Here is a 7480-nt window from a genome sequence, read left to right as displayed (position 1 = left end):
AAGAAAGAACTCACATTCACCAAGAATATACTTGGGAGTTCTCTCAGCAATGGTCATTTGAAATATGAGCTCAGAGAGTTAAAGCAATGCATGGAAGTTACTACTGAGACCTTAACATTGGTGCCTGTCCAATTAACTTAATATTTCCTTTCATTATGCCCACACCATTAAAAGGCATTGGTTTTATGGACTGTGGGATGATAAAAAGGATTATTATTTTGCCCATATCTGTAATGTTGATGGGAGAACTGTGCCACTTAAGTTTCTCACACACACAGTTCATAAATTCAAGAACAAACTCTCTCCTCCACTCCCCAACCTTTCCACCCTGAGGCCTTCACCAAGAAAATATTTCAACTGGACAGAAAGGCAGGTCTCCCACTGGAAGGGCAGCAGGAAGCCAAGGATGCTGTCTCTTCTCTGCAGAGCAGAGAGGATGTGCTGGAAGGCGCCTGGACAACCTCGCTCACCTTTTCACTTCTATGAAACAGATGTCAATTAAGCCACTGTCAGGGCTGTGTGGTGAACTCAGTCTGATCAAGGAAGAAGGCTTTTCCTTTCTGATAAACTACATGTTTACACACACACACACACACACACACACACACACGGAGCTTTCCTTTTTTCTGATAAACTACATGTTTACACACACACACACACACACACACGGAGCTTTCCTTTTTTCTGATAAACTACATGTTTACACACACACACACACACACACACACACACACACACGGAGCTTTCCTTTTTTCCAATACAAAAGGAGAAATATATTGAAAAAAAATGGGCCTGTCTTTAGGGACACAAGCTTGAATGTAAGAGCAAGTCAGCAAATGGCTAAAAACTGGTGGGGGAGGACAGTGGATAAGTTGATGGCTGTTATGGAATGAAACAAACTATATAGTAAAGGTTTGGGGTTTATTTGTTATTTCCTAATTTCATTAACCAATACTTGCTGATCTTAATGGACATAGAGTTGTCTGGGGATACAATCACAAACAAGACAGTTTCTCTCCTTTAGCTTGTATCTGAGAACTATGCTCAAGTTAAATTGCTGGTTCTCACAAACCCAGTAAGTTATTTTATTCTATTTTCTCTGCAAATAAATGAGTAGCAGAATAGTATTGACTAGGTTCAGCCTGATTGCCTGCTAATGAGTTTCTTAAGATCTGCTAATCATCAAAGACTAGATTTGGAAGCCAAAATGAATTTGCAGTGTGGTCTGGAAATAACATATAATATGCAGGATGATACATGTCGGTGGCCCATACAGAGGCAAAGCAGCAAATGACAAATTCTGTCAGCAGGGGCATCAAGTTAGGTCTGCCTCCAGCTTCCCTGGTGGCTCAGTCAGTAAAGACTCTGCCTGCAATGCGGGAGAGCTGGGTTCGATTCCTGAGTTGCGAAGATCCCTTGGAGGAGGGCATGGCAACTCACTCAGTATTCTTGTATTCTTCCCTGGAGAATCCCCTGAGACAGAGAGGCCTGGGGACCTGCAGTCCATGGGGTTGTGCAAAGGGTTGGACAGGATTGAGCAAATAAGCACAGCGCAGGACAGCCTGAGATGCTGGAGCTGGTTGTGTGATGGTCCGAGAGAATGGGAGAGTCCAGGCCAGGGAAGAATGTTTCCACAAGGCAGTTCTGTAGCAGGTTCAAGTGTAGTCCTTACCAAAGCTGTTTACATCTAGAGAGTGGATATTGGCAAGGTATACATATCTTTTATTTCCATACCACTGATAAAAGAAAACTTTAAAATGTGTAAAGTTGCATACCCTAGAGCAAATCATTACTACTTATTTGAGCTCTAGACAATATCAGGCCTCATTGTGATATACGGTAGAGGAAAAAGATTTGTTTCCATTCCAGTTCCATTTTTGAAAGAAAATGCAGCTGAATTTCCTCCATAAAGGAGGACATGAGAAGTTAAATTTTCATTTGCTGGCTGAAAAGCAACAGTGCTATGAACACACAGAGAGAGCTGGGTGAATTTTTTTTCCTATCACAAAAATATAGGGAAAACCAGACTAAGACCATGTTCCCATTCATTAGGTTCTAAAGAAGAAATACATTATGCATGTCATACTCATATATTTTTAAAATCTATAGTTCATGTGTTATGTAATTTAATCAGCATTCAGTATAAAAATCAAGACTGTCAGTTTAGCAGTGTTAGAAAGTTTGTGTTATTTCAAACATAACAAACCTAATTACTTTGTATGGAACATCACGTCAAACCAACTCACTGTATAATATTTTCTAGGTTTTTAGCAAACTCCAAAATTCTAGAAATATATCTGATGTGCTTAAGTATAGCCCTATTTCTCATCATCTTTTCCAGACCAACGTAAAAGTGAAAAATGCTGCTGCTGCTGCTAAGTTGCTTCACTCGTGTCCGACTCTGTGCGACCCCATAGACGGCAGCCCACCAGGCTCCCCCATCCCTGAGATTCTCCAGGCAAGAACACTGGAGTGGGTTGCCATTTCCTTCTCCAGTGCATGAAAGTGAAAAGTGAAAGTGAAGTCACTCAGTCATGTCTGACTCTTAGCGACCCCATGGACTGCAGCCTACCAGGCTCTTCCATCCATGGGACTTGCCAGGCAAGAGTACTGGAGTGGGGTGCCACTGCTTTCTCCAAAAGTGAAGAATGGTAATCACTTTATGTAGAATTACTTTGACTATGAGTTTAATATCTCCATATGACAATTATAGAATAGATGTTTGGAAAAAGCTTATAGTTTTAGAGAGATATTAATTGCCCTTTCTCCAGAACCACCCATCAGCTTCTTTGATTCAGGTTGTTCTGTCATATAAATATTTGCTTTTCCTGAACTCAACTGAACCATGAAACACAGGTATGTTCAAGATGCTTTTAGAACTGGAAACAAATAGTATGTGAGACCATAAGCCTATGTTTTTGTTGAGAACACTGAGTTTTTTTAAAACCATGCCTAAATTACACTCTTTTGAACAACTGTTTTCCTTTCTCTGTCTCACAGGGGGGATGAGTTTTTTGATTATCTTGCAAATGAGTAGTGTCTCAAAGTCAATGGATGTCCAACAAATGTTATCAACTCATCGGTCAAATAGTATGTGTTTTGTGATTGAAGCATGTATCACGTAGTTAGTGGGGAGGCAAGGCATTTGCCAAAAGTGTAATAAAAGGGCTATTTATAAAGGGAGGGCAGGCTTATTGGAAACTGTGAGGGTAAGAGCAGTATTCTGGAGATAAGAATGATGGAGGAGATGAGCTTTGTAGAGAAAATGCAACCAGCTTAGCCTGTTCCTTCCAGTCTGCCTTTAGGTAGGACACAGCACAAATCTTGAGGACAAGTTTCACTATGTGAAGCCTGTGGGTCAACTCTAAAGCTGAAAGTATACAACCTACTCTGGTCAGTCGTAGTGTTGACCCTACCCTCAGTCTGAAGCTCAGTCTTTAGTCTGTCTCTTTCTGGGCTTTCCTGGTAACTCGGTGGTAAAGAATCTGACTGCCAGTGCAGGAGACAACGGTTTGATCCCTGGGTCAAGGAAGATCCCCTGGAGACAGAAATGGCAACCCACTATAGTATTCTCTTGCTTGGGAAATCCTATGGAAGAAGAGCCTGGCGGGCTATAGTTCACGGGGTCATGAAGAGTCAGACATGACTTAGCGACTAAACAACAAAGCCCAGAGCAGGGTGGAGAAGGGTGGAGAGTGCATCTAGAGGGCAAAGGCAGATAAAGCACACCACCATAGACCCACACTTTAGGGCCTGACATTTCACCTTTTATGTCTAAGTATCACAACAATGGATTTTGAACTCAAACTTTCCAAGCTTTGATCTGATCACAAGCTAATCCTTTTCAAAAATACATTTTTTTTTTTCTTTTTAGTGCTGGAAAGCATTGCTCTAGTAGAGTGGAGAATGGTATCCAGACTGAACAAAATGCAAATATCCAAGCACCTCAATTACATCTGAAAGCTAATTTTGGCAATAAGAAGAAAATACGGTTCTTGAGTAACATACGTCCACATGCTCCTCTTTTGAAGTATTGGATCTATCAATCACTGGCCAATCAAGTGTTTGTATATATACCATAAAGAGAGAGATTTATTGATTCATACAATCCACAGCCAAACCTTTACCGAGAATGTGTCACACTCGATGTCCTTCTCCCTTAGACTGACCAAATGCAAAAAGCATTATGTTAAGCAGAATTTATGCTTTGAGAATTAGCTATGTATTTCATTCTATAGTTAATCATCATATTTCTTCTAAAACTACCTTTTAGATATTTGCAAAAGGTTGTGTATGCCTTCTCTCTATATAGCAAAAAAAAAAAATCTTAATAATGTATACCAAGAAAGTTTGGTGAATAATCAAGTTTATTTAGGTACAGTCTATGTATGAGAGAAGTTGAGATGTTTCTAATTTATTCTTCACTATAGTCAAGTCTTTTAGGGACTTCCCTGGTGGTCCCAGCAGTTAGGATTCTGCACCTCCCCTGCAGGGGGCACAGGTTTCATCCTTGGTCAGGACATTAAGATCCCACAGCTGCAAAAACTAGCCAAAAATAAACTTTTCAAACTTGACTTGTAAAATATTTTTTTTCTACTGGATTGGGTTCTATTGTTAAGATACCCTCATTTACTACTTTGACAGTTACATATTTATTTCCCACCCAAACAGTGAATTTCAGTGGCTTTTCCTTTCCTTATCTGCCCAGCAGGAACATCTCAAAGTCAGGGGCTCTTCTTGGCTCTGAGGCAATGGAAGTTGGAAACAATGGGAGTAGATGCTGTGTGACAGTATGTCTCAAAATGCAGTGTCTCCCACAAAGCACCAAATCCCCCCTTACTTGTCTTTAGAATAACTTTCTCTAGTCAGATCCTACCCAGCATTAGTAAATTGTGCCCATCACAGCAAGCACGTATCCCTCAGGACAAGCTACTTAAAAGGGGAAATCCAGCTGGAATCAACTATTTTTATTCAAAAAAAAAAAAACAAAAAGTCTTTCGTCCAGTCTTGCTTACCTACCACATGACTTGAGATCATGAACAATTCTGTAGTGGAGTGAAATAAAACCCATTATCCTAAGGACTTACACGTTTCCTGTCACTGTCAGGAGTTTACAAAGTTCTCAGTTTTTATTCCCAGGGTCCGGGGTGCATTTATAAACATAGCTTTTAAAGTTCACAAGAATAGTTAATGTGGTCGACTTTCAGAATCAAATCAGGTCCCAAGGTACTGCAGCCCTCAGAACGTTGGCTGGATCTTGGTAGATATCTCAGCCAAATTCCTTACCATGTCTTTTGTTATTCTATGGCCCCTCACCTGCACATATCATAAGCTTAATTTGTTATATCATTAGCAACCTTTAGCAACTTCTAGGTTATCTGATTGTACAAGCAGGTGCGTTTTTATATACTGCAAGAGTCTAGAACACTGCTCTGTATCTAATAAGACCTCATTAAATCTCTCTCAACTGAATCAGCAACTTTAGTGTTAATAATTTGGCCACAGGCTCTGATTCTATGAAGTGCTTATAACCTTCAAAAACTCTTTCTATAAAACAGTATTTTTTCCATTAAAAAAGTCAAGTCTTTCCTCTGAGATTAAAATATAAAATTAATAATGTCTAAAATTTTCAGACACATCAGTTCAGGTTCAGTTCAGATCAGTTCACATCACATCCTGGATGATCTATTCCCAATGCTTCTGTATCAGTTTGAAAACTGTGGCATGAACAATACTATCATCTCTAAGAAACCTTTTTCTGAACACCTCTTTCTCTGAAATCTTGTCCCATTTAGAGTTAGAATACTGGGATAATGTTTTATAAAGATAGCCTATTTCGTATGATATGGTGTCTTAATATTTAGTAACATATTCCTGCATGTAACTATTTTCTTGACAGCAAAATCATAAACTCCCACAGGGTAGGTAATATGCCAGATTCTTCTAGGAGGTACATCCATATCAATGAAAATTGAGAGCAAAAAGATGTGACTATTTCTTTTCCAACTAAACTATTTTATATCTTGAGCTGGGTCATGGGATAATGCCAGCAAAGAAAGTTCTGGTCCACTGTTCACAAGGAGATCCAACCAGTCCATCCTAAAGGAGATCAGTCCTGGGTGTTCATTGGAAGGACTGATGCTGAAGCTGAAACTCCAGTACTATGGCCACCTCATGCAAAGAGTTGACTCACTGGAAAAGACCCTGATGCTGGGAGGGATTGGGGGCGGGAGGAGAAGGGGACGACAGAGGATGAGATGGCTGGATGGCATCACTGACTCGATGGACATGAATTTGAGTAAACTCTGGGAGTTGGTGATGGACAGGAAGGCCTGGCACGCTGCGATTCATGGGGTCGCAAAGAGTCGGACACGACTGAGCGACTGAACTGAATTGAACTGTTCGCAAGAAAGCCTACCTCTCACTCTAGTATGTGGTTGTACTGGACATTCATAATTTTCTTCGAAGTTTCTCCTGTATCTCTTACATGAGGGACTTGTTTTGTTTTCTTTCAGTTGCTTCACTTTCGCTTTTACTGTGTTCTTATTGAAATATATTTGACATATAACATAACACAAATTTAAGGTATACATGTTAATTTGATACATTATATATTGTAATATGATTGTCACTGTAGCGATCACGTCTTTCACGTTACATGATGATCCTTTCTTTCTAGTGGTGGGATAATATTAAATTTTAGCCTCTTAGCAAGTTTGATAATTATAATACAATATCATTGTCTATGTTCACTGTGCTGTACATTAAATCTCTAGGACGTGTTTACTGCTTGTTGCAAATTTGTCCCTTTAAATGTTCCTATCTCCCTATCCCTCATTCTGCAGTAGCCACCATTTGGCTTTCTGTTTTTATGAGTTTGGCTTTTTCAGATCCCACATATAAGTGCTATCACAAAGTACTTATCTTTTTCTGTCTGACTTATCTCAGCATAATGTGTTCCAGGTCTACTGAGTGAGTCAAGGTGACTGCGTAACACATGCTTGAAACACACAAAAAAACAATTTTTCTCAACTCCAAAGGTTGAAAGACTTTAAAAGATAAAATGTACATAATTTTCTAAAGTCGCCTTTTGGCTTTTTGAGTAGCTCTTTCCCTCTTTACTATCATGAGCCAGATACATCAAGAAACCTTGGAGTGGTTAGAGGGGCAACAGAATGGAACAATTCCATTCTACTGGAATTCTCATTTCAGAATTATAATAAGTTCAGTGTTATGGAACATCCCAGCTCAGATTCAATTAGGACAATGGCCAAGAAGATGCTTTGTTGAACCACAGAGAAAGTGGCAGAATTAAGTATTTACTCTACCCTCCCTTCCAAATTATGAAGTACATTTAAAATTTAACTAGGCATTATATGCATGTATAATTGATATTTAAAAATCTTCAATATTTCAAAATATTCTCATAACCTCACAACTGAAGAAAGATGTGTCATTTTAACCATAGCTGCTCTGTTGG

Source organism: Cervus elaphus, chromosome 32 (assembly GCF_910594005.1).
Source record: "Cervus elaphus chromosome 32, mCerEla1.1, whole genome shotgun sequence".
Lineage (NCBI taxonomy): Eukaryota > Metazoa > Chordata > Mammalia > Artiodactyla > Cervidae > Cervus > Cervus elaphus.
The sequence above is the reverse complement of the archived record's forward strand: the minus strand, read 5'-3'. Positions refer to the sequence as shown.